Source organism: Heterocephalus glaber, unplaced genomic scaffold (assembly GCF_053883595.1).
Source record: "Heterocephalus glaber isolate CG9 unplaced genomic scaffold, H.glaber_assembly_v1.0 deba00000331, whole genome shotgun sequence".
NCBI classification, from domain to species: Eukaryota; Metazoa; Chordata; class Mammalia; order Rodentia; family Bathyergidae; genus Heterocephalus; species Heterocephalus glaber.
The window spans coordinates 27,672,448-27,686,753 of NW_028258142.1; the positions used below are offsets into that span (position 1 = coordinate 27,672,448).

The 14,306-nt window shown below is 37.1% G+C and overlaps 1 long non-coding RNA gene across 2 annotated transcripts in view; it reads left to right on the forward strand.

The window, feature by feature from the left end:
* Positions 1 to 208: 208 nt before the first annotated feature.
* LOC110344028 (uncharacterized) overlaps positions 209 to 14,306 on the forward strand; it is a 529,159-nt gene continuing 515,061 nt past the window's right edge. For both annotated transcript variants that reach the window (XR_002386299.2, XR_015443502.1), the window contains exon 1: positions 209 to 6,067. This is a non-coding gene — a long non-coding RNA (uncharacterized LOC110344028). The remainder of the gene's footprint in view (positions 6,068 to 14,306) is intronic.

A 14,306-nucleotide genomic window follows, 5' to 3' on the forward strand; every position in this document is an offset into this window, starting at 1 on the left:
GTCTCTGGGAATTATTTCAAAGTAATATATCCAAGATAGCTTATGGGAGCTGATGCCTGGAGTGCAGGACAAATGAGAATCTAGAGATTTCATAACTTTGGGCCATGTGTCTTTGGGCAAGTCAGTTCACTCGCTTGGACTTTTTATCTCCTTTCCATAAAATAAGATGCTTGGGATAGATATTCTCTAAAGTTCTCTACAACTTTAAGAGCCAATAATTCTCTTTCATTATTTGTAAATATCATAGAAAGAACTAGAAGGATGGTGCCCTGAAACATGCATTTGAATGTGATTCTAGGCTGGGCCTCACCTAACTCAATTTGGACAGATGACTTGTGTAACCTATTCTTAAAGCTCTTCAGGGACTATCCCTGAGACAGTCCTCTTTTTCTGCCACCAAACTCTTTCAAGAACTTTACACTGTCTATGACTGCACTGATTCTTGAATGTTGTAATTGTTTGATTATGGTGATGATATTTTTCCTGTTGGCTCGCATGCTACAGTTTGGTCAAATTTAGTTATCAGCAGATTCAGAAAGTAAAGATGGTTACTTTGGACAAGTGGGCTGAATTATATTCACAAACTGCAATGACTTGCTTTTTCTTCCTCTGTACGTGATTCTTGAAGAGAATCTGCACATCTCAAAAGCATCCAGATGCACAAAATAATAAATACAAATGATGTGATGAGGAATGTTCTCTGAATACTATTAAGGAGAATATATAAAACCCTGGCTTTCTCATTTTAAAAATAGTTTTCAATGCCTTGGTTCAATACTAAAGTATTGAAAACTGGTTGTGAATACTGGTTGCAATCTGTTTAGTGCTGTCAGATATGAGTCATCATTTAATTTCCAGTAGTGTTGATATACGTCAACTTATTTCTTCTATACTCTTACTCCCTCACCCTTTTGACTAACAAACTGAATGTGGTTAGGAGTGCAATTTTACACATTTAGTTCAAAAAACCTAATCAATTAGTTCCATCAATTGGAATTAATATCAATTAACTAGCTCCAATCCATACATATCAATTAAAATATTCACTGAGCATTTAGTATGGGACAACAGAGAAATGTACATATTGTCCCACTTTCAGGGAGTTTGCAGTTTCAAAGGGTTAGAAAAACCATGGCCCATCTATAAAAACAATGACAAGAGGTATAGTGTCCAGAAAGATTGCTTGATTTTGGCTCTTCAACCCCCCTAAGCCATGTTGTTCATACTTTTCATGCTCCTGTGATCCTTAATATCTTTTTCTGTAATCATACTCCTCACAGTAAGTTGTAATTATTTGTTTATATGATTCAAAGACCATGGGAAGAAAATATTAATGCATTCACTTGTGTAACACACTTTCCACCTTATGTGTTTTGTAACCCTCATGCTATACTAGTTCAGTAGTACAAGTTTATAATACAGTATAGCAGATTAAAGTTGGCTTCAAATTTTTTTGCAGCTCCTTCCAGTGAGAGGTGGGATTCTTTGTCACCTACCCTTAAATCTGTGCTGGCTCTGATCAATAGAAAACAGTAAAAGTGATGCTATGTCAGTGTCTGTGCCTACTCATCACCAGGAGACTGGCAGTGTTCACTTTATCTTTTAGAGAATACTCACTCATGAAATCCTGAGTTGCTATGAAAGAAGCATCCCCAGTTAGGGACACCATGTGAGAAGGCTCTGAGGTCTCAGGGGCAGAGAGATCTCATAGGCTAAGAGAAAGGCTCAGCTGAACCCAACATTTTAGCTGTCTGCTCCAAGGCACCAGGCATGTGAGAGAAGTGGTCTCGAACCTTTCAGACCAGTGTGACAGAGCCATTAGGTAGTACCCTGAGAAACCCCATCCAAGGTGTAGACGACTCACACAACTGAGCTGTATCTTAATTCAGGACTAACAAAATTATTGTTGTTTTAAGGCAGTAAATTTTGCAGTAGTTGGATGTGTATCAGCAGATAACCAGAAAATAGAGGGTGTATCTTTTTTTTTTTTTTCAAACCAAAGGGGAAGTGTGATCAAAAGTGCTTGGTGAGTATTGAATTTCAAGTGATGGAATTAATGTAGTCAACAAATTTGAAAATGGGTTGGTGGTTCTTAATTTTCTCTGTGCTTTTTAATAAAGATAAAGGTAGGTGGATAATAAGCTATTAATCCATCGTAGGACTGTTAGGTCTACAATTTCTGACACTGTTGTTTAACATTTTTCCTTTTCAACTTTTAAATGCCTAGGTGTTTTATAGATATCATGAAAAACTATTAAAATTATTTCAAGGTCACTGACTCTAATCTATAATGCACGATTCCCAGGTTTCTATTTCCTAACAAGCAGGCCTAATAAATGGAAAGAGGAGAGGCTTTGAAGTCAGGTAGATCTAGGTGTCAGCTTTACTGCCTCCAGCCTGCATGGTTTAATTAAGTCACTTATCCCTCTGAGTCTCAGTTTCCTCCTCTGAAATAGGATAATTCTTACCGTGAAGAATTGCTGTGAGGCTTAGGTATGTGGAAAATAAATTCTATATTCTATTAATATCTTGCTTTATGATATTTTATTGACATGTTAAGGTTTTTAGAGTAGAGGGTTTAAATTTAGCAAATAATAGGATGCAACTAATATAAAAGCATGGGTTATTACTAATTAGCTATATATATATTTTTGATAATTTAGTCTGAACGTATTTGAAACAGTCATGAATATTTTTTAAACCAGGCATCTGTTTCAAGTGGGACTGAGGTAGCAGAGTTAATTAGTTTAGAAGGCTTCCTGTCTTGGACCAACTTAGGCCACTTGCTCAGGCTGAGTTATAATTTTTGCCAGACAAATGGTTTAAACAGCTTTTAAAAAATTATGTTTCTGTAAGTGCTTCCTAGGCAAGATTATTGTCTATCAAATATTCCATACCTGAGATCATTAAATATGTGGTCATACTTTTGAGGGCTGCTCACTGTATTTTTGGAGGATGAGGATGAATTTATTTTTCTGTGTTTATTTCAGCCAGGTAACAACATATAAAACCATCTATTTATTAGAGGCATATTTTGAAATTTAGATCAATCTGTTGAATACTGATATGAGGAAAGACTAAAAACGTTGCCCACACAAGGTCATTGTCAATAAAATCTATGCAAGATTATTATTACTTTTGTAAGAAAAAAAATTCACCACCATAACCATTTTAAGTATGTAGTACAGTAATGTTAACTGTATGCACATTGCTATTCACTGGATCACCAGAACTTTTCCATCTTGCAGAACTGAAACTGTTCCTGCTACACAGAACTTTCTCTCTTCCCCTGCTCTCAATCTCCGGAAACCATCAATTTTTTTTTCTAAATGAGCTTGTTTTTTACCTAAGCCTTCACCCACTATTTATTTCCTCTTGCCTCTAGATGATACATATCTGTATTTACCTGGTCCCCAACTCACATCTCCACCATTTGCCTTCAGCTCCTACATGGACTTTCTCACTCATGTCACATGGCTTTGTGCAGTTACATGCTTTGCATAGTCTGATCATTTTGTTTTGCAGAGCAGTATGTTCCACGCTGCCTACCACTTTGCTTTTGGTAGCTATCTGCTCCAGAGTTTCAGAATATTTTCCCAGGTTACCTTTGAAATCTTTCCATTTGGAGCTATGGGCTACAAGCCACCTTTAGGTGTAATCTGAAGCCATTTCTTACAGCCACTCATGGATAGATAAATGGGCCTCCCCAGCAGTTAGAAGTAGTTAAGTCTAGCGGAAGGTTAAGCATATGGAGTCCTGTCTGACTACATGCTTGATGGAGAATAATATGGTCTCAGCAGCATTTCAGGGTTTTCAGTCATTTAAAATAGATGCTAGTTTGATTGGTAGTCAATCTCCATCAAGCGTATTCAGAAAACCTTGAATCATTCAATTCAGCAGACCTCTGCTTATTATCATTCAATTCAACAAACCACTGCTCATGTGGCACTCATGATAGCAATTTGAATGATGAGAGAGCTGTAGAATGGTTTTGCTCCTATTAAAGAACATTTCCTTTGAATTTTGAAGGTTGATGAACTTGGCCAAAATCATGCAGGGGTAGGTCAGGTGCCTGTGGTCATGTTGCTGGTAATTTATGTCCCATCTTTATTTTATAGAGTTTTATGCTTCTTCTATGACTCCTCATATTTCATGAAACAGAGAATATTTACAAGAAGGTCTTTTTATAAAAGGATTTAAAAAAGAGCTTATAGGGAGTTATTTTTCTAGACAGTAGAGATAAGACTGTGCCTTGGACCTTAGTCTCTTGAGCCATTTGACCTTGGGAGTCAACATTAGGTCTAATCAAAATGCAGATTAAAATTGGCACTAATCAATCATATAAACCAACTGTTAGTATTTATTGGCTATCTAATTTAATGTTTTTTCAAACCACATTGCCTAAATAATAATTGGGGAAGAACTCTGAAAGTGCATCGTTCTCTCATGTGCTTATTCGTTGATCCATCAGGTCTAAGAATCCCCATTAGAATTTTTCTTTTTGGAATCGGGGATCGAACTCAGGACCTTGCACTTGTGAGGCAGGTGGCGGAACCACTGTGTTAAATCCCCGGCCCCTCCCTTTAAAATTTAAAAAATTTATTATTTTCTGTGGTGAAATATACGTAGCCTAAAGTTACAATCTTCTACACAATTTTTTAAGTGTACAGTTCAAGGAAATACATTCACATTGTTGTGCAGCCGTCACTACTCTCTGTCACCAGAATTTAATATGCTTTTAAAACAACACCCTGGGTGACAGTGAGGCACAGACTTCCTACCTTATTTCTTGAAACACTGATATAGTGAGAGCTTACAGCTTTACTAAATACACAAGGAAAATAATACATGTGAAACATTAGTCCAGGATTTATGCAGCTCACTATTGATATAGGACCAATGAGGAGTACATATGGAATAATTTGGAAGTACAAAAATAAGTGATAGATACAAGTAGAACTATCATTTTACCTACATACACACTTGTATGGACAAGGGGTGCTAGAAAGAGCGAGACAAGTAGAAAAATAATAAAAGCCATGGAGGGATGGGTCTTGAACTTGGCTGGATAGAAGTATACAATATTGCTATGTATAAAGGCAATGATGGTAGGGTTTCAGGCCAAGGAAAAACTATGACCACTTAAGAACTACAAATCCATTTCCTCGAAGATTGTATGTTAGTTGATACGAGTCACAGTTTATGCTTATGTCAAATGTATTTCCCACATGGAAGTAAGGAATAAATTAAATTCCACCAGGTTTTTAGAAGGGAGCAAGTATGTAAATATTTGGTCACATGGTTGCTGCAAAAAGTCATAGATTGTTTCATTTAACAAATAACCATGTGAAAGTTACTAGTTTGCTAAGTGTTTTTCCTTGCAGCTGAAACATTAAACAGAATTTCTTCTGTAAGGGCTCAAGTAAGTACACCTGGTGTTCTCGACGTCCTAGGCCATACTTTATAGTTTCAAAGTTCAGACTTCGTCCAGGGTGGGTAAGGGTCTCAAGTAGTTTTCTTAGTCTTCCCCTTATCTTTCTTTCTGCCTTCTTCCTGCATCACCTCCAGGGACAGAGCCTTCTGAAAAAAACAATAGCATGGATCCCATTGCTTTTCCCTCTATTAGTTTAGGACTCATATTTTAGATTTTTGTTAATATTATCTCCTTGCACTTTTCTGGGTTTTTGTAGTTTATAGCTTTTGTGGTTAAAAATCAATATACTATTGAGAAAGTACAGAATCACAGAACTGAGGGTACTGCTATGGTTTGGATGTGCCCCCTCTAAAATTCAGGTTTTAGCAATGTGATTGTATTAACAGGTGGGGGCTTTAAGGGTGATTAGGCCACAAGGGCTCCTCCCTGGTGAAAGAGATTAAGGGTTTTATAAAAAAGGCTTCATGCAGCACGGGGCTCCTTTGCCCTTCCACCATTGGGCTCGTGAGGATACAGTAGTCCTCCTCTGGACGCTGCCTCAACAGGCCCCATCTTGGAAGCAGAAAGAGCAGCTCTCACTGGACTCCGGACCTGTTGGAAAACTCGATGTTGTATTTCTCATTCTCCAGAATTGTGAGAACTGCATTTCTGTTCTTTATAAATTACTCAGCCTCAGGTAGTCTTTTATAGTGTCACAAATGAGACACTAGTGAGACAATACAACTAAATGCAATGGGTCCTGGAGCAGAAAAGAGACATCAGTGGAAAAATGGGTAAAATCCTGATTAGATGTTTAGTTCAGTTGGTCATAAGGTGCCAATGTTAATTTTTTAGTTTTGACAAATTTACCATGGCTCTATGAGATGTTAATGGTAGGGGAAGTAGAATGAAAGGGATTCATAAACTGTGCTGTCTTTGCAACTTTTCTATAAATCTAAAATTATTTCCCAATAAGTTTACTTAAATCATTTTGCTGTTGTTTTGGTTGGGTTCCAGGAAGGGAGTAAAATTAGATCCATGTGTGTAATTTGTTGTCATAGCCCAGAATTTAATGTTCAGATATTAACCTCCCTTGTAAGATGAAAGTTAAATCTGTTCAAGTTCACCATTTCATTCTTTTACCTCTGTGTGTCAAATATTAAAGGTTTTGATGTGGGTCTTAACTGTCTCATTCAGTTCGTTGGAGATGGTTGGGTAGAATTAGGGTTCTTCTCATACTTATAGCTAGAAATAAGTGTAATTCCTTCAAGGTATTAACATGTAATAATATATGCTATTTTTAAAAAATTGACTTTTAAAGTGTATAAAATAGTAATAAGACACAGAAAGTTCTTATATTAACCAGGCACAAAATTTAGAAAATAAGGCTACATTGTTTCCTAAACCCTGGTTGTATTATTGCCAAAAATTAGTTTCAGCCTTATCACTATGCTGATCAATGATCGATTTATTTAAATTCAACTGTGACAAATTTCCTCATAATTCTGGCCCTATGTTATAGGAAAAGCCTACTTAGGCATCTGACTTCCTATTCCAACATGATGTGTGGAGCATTTTTCCTTCCTGCAAAGTGGAGATTTGCAGTGTTGACTCATAATCACTTGAGATTATGTGACAGACTTCTTTCTCATCCAGCAAATTGAAACTTCTTAACTTTTATTTCCCCTTGCGTCTCTTCTTCTAGTGCTAAACCATGTGTAGGGTCTGACGGTGATGAGGAATTTCTCTTGTGGGCAGGTAAAGTATCTTCCGTTCTGCATATAGAAATTGCCTAAGTAACTGGCCTCCGAAGGAGCTTCTTACATGTAATCAGACCAGATGGAGAGCACATCATGGGAAGTAACTTGATCTTGTAGCCTAACCCTATGAGTTGTAGGTTACCCCTGAAATTTTGGGTTGGATAATTTTTGTTGTCACTGCAGGATGTTTCTTAGCATTACTGATCTCTATCCTCTAGATGCCAGTAGGACCCTCCCACCCTAGCCGTGAAAACCTTACGTGTCTCCAGACATTGCCAAATATCTCTAGGGTGGCAAAATCATCATTGGCTGAGGACCACTGCTGTCACTGGTTTTTTTTTTTTGGTACTGGGGATCGAACTCAGGATATTGTGCTTGCGAGGCAGGGGGTGGAACCACTGAGCTAAATCCCTGGCCCAGCTGTCTGTTTTAAAAGTGGATAAATTGTTCTGCCATCTAGCTCTGGAAATATCTACTCTCATAGCAAACAACCTGCAGTGCCAGGCCAAGTTCTGACTGTTGTTTTATGTGCAGTCTCAGTGGTTTCCAGCTCTGGCTTCCTAGCCATAGTCATTCCTCTGTAAACATTCCTCTGCAAAAATGTATCTTGAAGCTTAAAACTTGAAGTGTCTTGGCTAGGTCACAGGCCACAGCAGTTAAAGATGATTATGATAGTTACCTAACAGCTGGCTTTGTGTAGCTCTATTTGTCTGTAGAGATGCTTGAGAATTTGGTACTGATTCTTGGGCGAAATAAGGACTAATGAGCTGGTTAGTTAGCATGCACCAGTGCTAGTTTGTTTGCATTGTTTAGAAACATGTAAGTTGATGGCTTACACCTGACTGAACTTCAACAGCCTGGCTGGGATCCATGACTAATGAGGCACAAAATACCCCTGGAAACTTTTGCCCTAGTTCTTCCAATACCTGCCTAATCCCTTGATGATTCATAATCTGGAGATGAAGTGGGTTCTATGACTGAAATGAATTTGGGGGAGCTATACCTGGAAGTCTCAAGCCTGTGGAGATTGTGCTTTCTCTATGTGCTTTTCCTCAGTAAAGTCTTAAATACATTCTGCGTGGTCTTAAGTAATCTTTGCAAAGCCACTTGCGCAACAGTTAATACTTAGACAGCTTATTGTGAGTGTACCACACCATCAAGGTGGACTCTCAAGTCCATAGGCCACTAGAAACCCTTTCAGTATTCTGTTTCCTCACATTCTTCAACACGTTCTTTGTTCCTTCATATTCTTCAAACATATTCTTCTTAAAGATAACATTGAGATATAATTCACAAGTCACAAATGTGTATACTTTCTCTGTGTTTGAATACAGGACCCACACATACTAGGCAAGCATTCTACCACTCAGTTGCATTGTCAACCCTTTTTATTTTGAGGCAGGGCCTTCCTGAGTTGTCCAGGCTGGCTGTGAACTTGCAGTCCCCCTACCTCAGCCTCCCGCACAGTGAGCTTACAGGCATGCATTGCCGTAGCTAGCTAAATGCATAAACTCTACAACTCAGTGATTTTTGGTATCATAAGGTTGTGCAATGATTACCACTGTATTTTCAGAACATGTATCACCTCTCAACAAATTCTGTACCCATTAGCAATTATTTATTGTCCTCTCCAGCCTCTGGCATCAACATTCTCTCACTATGGATATGTATATTCTGAACTTAGTGTATTTGGGCCACCGTAACAAAAGTAGTGTAGTCTGAGTGGCTTAAACAACAGAAATGTGCTTTTGACAGGTTCAAGGCAGAGAAGTCCAAGATCGAGGTGCTTGCACGTCTGGTATGTAGAAGGGCTCACCTTTTGCTTTCCAGATTACTGTCTTATTGTACAGTGGATCTTCGAGTTACAACCAGCCTGACATATGAAAAACTTGGATTAAAACTGGAATTTTAGTTTTAACTTACTAACCAAGTCTCGAGTTACAACCTGAGGGCCAGCCGCTTGTGCTTCCAGATGGTCTCAGATACAGATTTAATCCTTAAAGAATTCTGGAAGGAACATTATAACACCTTTCCTGTGTGGGGTTGAGAAATCCTAGGCCAATGTCTAAGGACACTGAGATCTTCCTGTGTACAGGAGAGAGATTTTGAAAGCTGTGCAGAGGAGCCTAAACCTAAAATTGACCAACATGTTACAACCAGGCCTAGAGAAAAAATTGAGTTTGTAAGTCAAAGCTCAACTGTATTTTACATGACAGCCAAGAACACGAAAACAAATTTTCTGATGTCTTATAAGAACATTAATTCTTTAACTCTTGCATTGGAGGATTGATTTTAACATAGAATTTTGGAAGGGCACAACAATTCAATTCATAGCACATTATAAAAATTGAATCACACAATAGAGGCTTTTGTGACTAGCTTCTTTTGTTTGGCATACTGCTTTTAAGATTCATTTATTTGTAATATCTGTCAGTACTTTTATGGCTGAATACCATTCCATTGTATGAATATACCACATTTTAAAAAACTTAGTTGATCATTGGGATATTTTCACTTTTTGGCTATTATGAACAATTCTGCAATGAACATTTGGCGTCAAGTTTTTGGGTATGTTTCATTTTGTATAAGTGGAATTGCTAGGTCATGTGTAACTCTGTCTAACCTCTTAAAGACATGCCAGACTTCCCCCAGAGTAGCTGCTCATTTTACATTCTTACAGTGTATGAGGGTTCAAATTACTTTGCATCTTCAACACTTGTTACTGTCTTTTTCACTAAAGGCACCTTATAGGGTATGAAGTGGTATCTCTTTGTGGCTTTGATTTGCATTTCCTTAGTGATTAATGAAGTTGAATATCTTTTTTTGTACCCATTGAGCATTTATATATCTGATTTGAAGAAACATTTACAATTTTAGCCTATTATTGTGTTGTCTTTTCCATCACTCAGCTGTTAGACATTTTTATATACCTTTTATATGTAAACCTTTTACTAGAAATGAGATTTTCTCCCATTCTGTCTTGCCTTTTCACTTTCTTGAGGGTATATTTTGAAGCACAAAATTTATAAATTAAATATAATATAATATAATTAATTAATATATTAATTAATATAATTAATTAATATATTAATCAATATATTATAATTATATTATAATTATAATTAATTATAATATTATAATTAATTATAATATAATTTATATTAAATATTATATAATATATAATATTTATATATTATATTTTAAGTCTAGTTTTTGTCTACTTGTGCTTTTAATTTCATATTTAAGAAAAGCATTGCCTTACTCTTAAGCTAAATAAACAGGACACACATGTGTAAATACTGAATAATTTCTCTAGTGTGAGAAACTGAAGGTGTAAATAAGGACTAAAAGGTATAATAGATAATGTGAAATAGGAATAAAAGGGGCAAAGGAGAAGGGGAAGAGGGAGGGGTAGGGGAAAGGAAAGAAGGGAATGGAATTAATATGAGAAAAAGAAAAAATGGAAACAAAGTCTTTGCAAATAGGGAGGGATGGAGGGGTTGAAGGGAGGGCAGGGGAAGGGGAAAAATAAGAACAAGAGATTATGTAAAAGTGCAAATTTCCAGTGATGAATGTCATTATATTGTACACCTAAAATGTATCAATAAAATATGAAAAGGTTAAAAGAAAAAAAAGCATTGCCTAATTCAATGTCACAAAGACTTATGGTTATGTTTGTAGAGTTTTATAGCTTATTACATTTAAATCTCTGATCTATTTTGAGTTAATTGTTGTACATGGTGTGGGTTGGGGGTCCAGTTTCATTGTTTGCATGTTGTACCCAGTTATCCCATCATTTTCTGCAGATTCATTCTTTAGACTTTACTTGGACTCAGCCAGGGCTGGTGGTGACCTCACCCTCACAGTTGCCTTTCCTCTTGTGCTAAAGCTTTCGTCAGTAAGACTCACTCATGGCTGAGAATTGAGATTTACCTTTTAGGACAGGTTGGCCTTAAGGATGAGAGAGGGAAGAACTTGGATATACGTACATGGCTACTTTCTGATTTCAAATTTTTTTTTTTTGCTTAAATTCTTTTATCGGTACATTTGAGGTATACAATACGTTTACATTTATCGTTGGGGGCTTGTGCCTGTACATAATGTATCTTGGTTCTTATTTTTTTCCCCATTCCCTGTGCTCCCTTCGCCCGCCACCCTTCCCTATTTACATAGACTTTGTTTCCATTTTTTTCCTTTTCTCATAATTTTTCCTTTCCCTTCTGATTTCAAATTTATCTCGTGGTGGTGGTGGGGTGAGTTAAGAGGAGAGAAAGATGTCAGGGCTGGTGTTAGTAATGAGACTCATTTTGAGAGAAATAATTGGTAGTTGGAAATTTTCCCTCTTAAAATACATATTGTGATACCTCTTTCCTCAAATTTATCTTCCTGCCTCTGTTCTGAGATTTTCTATTTCTTCTAATTAATCATCTTTCAGTGAAAGAAATTGAAAAAATTATAAACTCAACATATTCTCTTGCCCGGAATCTTTTAACAACTCCTATTGCCTACAGGTCAAAGTCCATATTTTGGGGGCAGAATTTTCTTTGTCAAGTGTGTCAGTTTATTTAGTCAATTTTGTTTTTGGGAGTTTGGTTCCCCTCCCCTTTCTGTTATTACCACTTTGCTTTGGTAAGAGTTAAATTGCTATTTTATTTACCAATATAGCCTTCTTACATCCTTTAATTCTGCCTGTGGTTCCTTCAGTGAGTCATGTCACCATCAGGTTGAGGCAACTGTGCCCAAATATGACTGTGAAAGGAAAGTTTTAGTTTCTTATAAAGTTTAATTTGTCTTAAAGTGAGTTGTTAGCCTCTATTTGAGTAAATTTAGATATGGAATATTAGATGATACAGAATTACATTAATCTTGTTGATTGTGACCAAAGTATGGTATTGTGTTAAGGGAAGGTCTTGAAGTGTTTCAGAAGTATGGATCCCAAAACGTGACTGGGATTTGTTTTAAAATGCTACATAAAATGTATAAAATTAGCAAGATACTGATAATTTTGGAAACCAAGAAATGGGTTAATGGACATTCATTATACTGTTTTTCTCTATTTTCATGTATATTTACAAATTTTAATAGATGTCAAAGGAACCCCTTTTATATAATAATTTAAAAGGAATTGGAGAAATAGTAAATCTTGAATGACACTGTCATCACAATGCATTTCACTTCCTTAAAATTATCACTTTTTAAGGAAACTGAAAGTTAAAATTACAAATGCCTAATTATAAATTCAAATTTGAGAAAAATGAAGCACAGTTCATTGGATCCATATTTGAAGAAATCACTTCTAGCTTTATTTCTAAAAATAGCTAATGAATGCACATTTATATATTTAAGGAGAAATAACATGTTTAAGAATGCATGTATCATTTTGAAGATTTTTTTCACTTTCTAAAAATGACATTTAAAAATTTTAGAATAATTATAAATACATGAAAAAGTAGGCCAGATAAAACATTGTTACTTCTTACGCATTTTTTCTATTACCAATTTACATTACTAACCTACAATACCATTCACTAACTTCTGGATTTTAATATTTCACCAGTTTTTCCACTAATGCCCCTACTCTGTTCCACTATCCAATCCAGAATATTATTGTGACCATAAGTTGTAATATGTCAACTTGACTGCAGTAAGAAATGTCGAGCAGATTAGTCCAACATGGCTCCAGGTGTGTCTGTATCTGTAGATGATTGACATATAGCCCAGCAAACTGGGTGGGGACGGCCCTCCCTGGTTGTGGATGGTAGCAACCAACAGGCCTGTGGCCTGGATGGAATAAAAAAGGAAAAGGACATGAAAGCATTTTGGAAGAGCACCAGTCTTCTGAGAAGGCATGTTCTTTGCTGCCTTCACCTTTGGGCTTCAGTCTACAGTTTCTTTAGCCTTCCAACACAGATGCACACCAGTGACTCTCCAGTGAGCTTCCAGGCCTTTGATCTTGGACTGGTACTACATTTTTGTTGCCTTCTGTTCTACAGCTTCCATCTGCTTGGATGGAGCAGCTACTTGATTAGATGGCTCTCCAGCATGCAGATGGCCACTGTGGACTCTCCTGCCTCTGCTCCCGTAAGTCTACCTAATAATCCTTGCATAATTATACTTTCTATTGAGTCTGTGCCTCTAGAGAAAATTAACACAACTATATTACATTTAATGTATAGCAGTTTCTCAGTCTTTTCAATTTTCGTAACTTTGGTAGTCTGGTAGTATTAACTATTTTACACAGTATCAATTTGTGTGTTTCATGATTAGACCGACAGAATAGATTTTTTTGTGACAATGCCATAGAAATATTATGTTGAGGGGTACTTGATATACACATGTAATATTCACCAGTTGGTTAAGGTGGCATTTGTCAAATTTCTCCACTTAGTGGAGTTATCTGCTTTTCCCTGCTCTATTTTGTGAAAGTGAATCACCAAGTCCACCCATGCTTAGCATGGGAGAGTAAGTGGGAGCACCTACTCGCTCATGTACAGTTTTTCTGTCGGTAAAACTTGGCCTTTTGTCTCCACTAATTTTTTCAACCATTTATATCAATATGGACTCATGTTTATAACATAACTTGGAGTGCAATCTAATACTATGTAATTTTCTTGCTTAGATTATTCTAGTTTGGATCATTGGATGCTTTTAGCACATTGCTCTCTGTCACTGTAAGGTCCTCCAGGCTTATTTTGTATTTTTCCTGCCCCAGCCTAAGAGGGATCCATTACTCCAGGAAGCTGCTTCCTTTTGCTACAGAACTGTATTTACAACTACTTGCGCCCACAACTCCTTGGTGCTAACTGCTTGCAGTCCCTTTTGTCATTTAACCTGGTCTTCCCCTTCCCACACTCCCTGTGGGAAACCCCAAGATAATGGCTGTCAATTTTGGAGTTGCCTGTAGTGCAAAATAGGCTGTGTTTGTGACTGGAATAGACCTCTGCGGGTAGAGAGCTCCAGTGCCGCTGAGCTGAGAAGGGGCTGCAGGGAATGAGGCTGAGGCCGCTCAGTTTTTCCTGGATGCTTGAGCCTTCCCTCCTGATTTTCCTGCAGTGAGCTGTCCCTCGAAGGGAGGGAGCTGGAGGGCAGCAGAAGTGGTGTCTGAGGTGAATTTGCCAGCTAGGTGCTGTGCA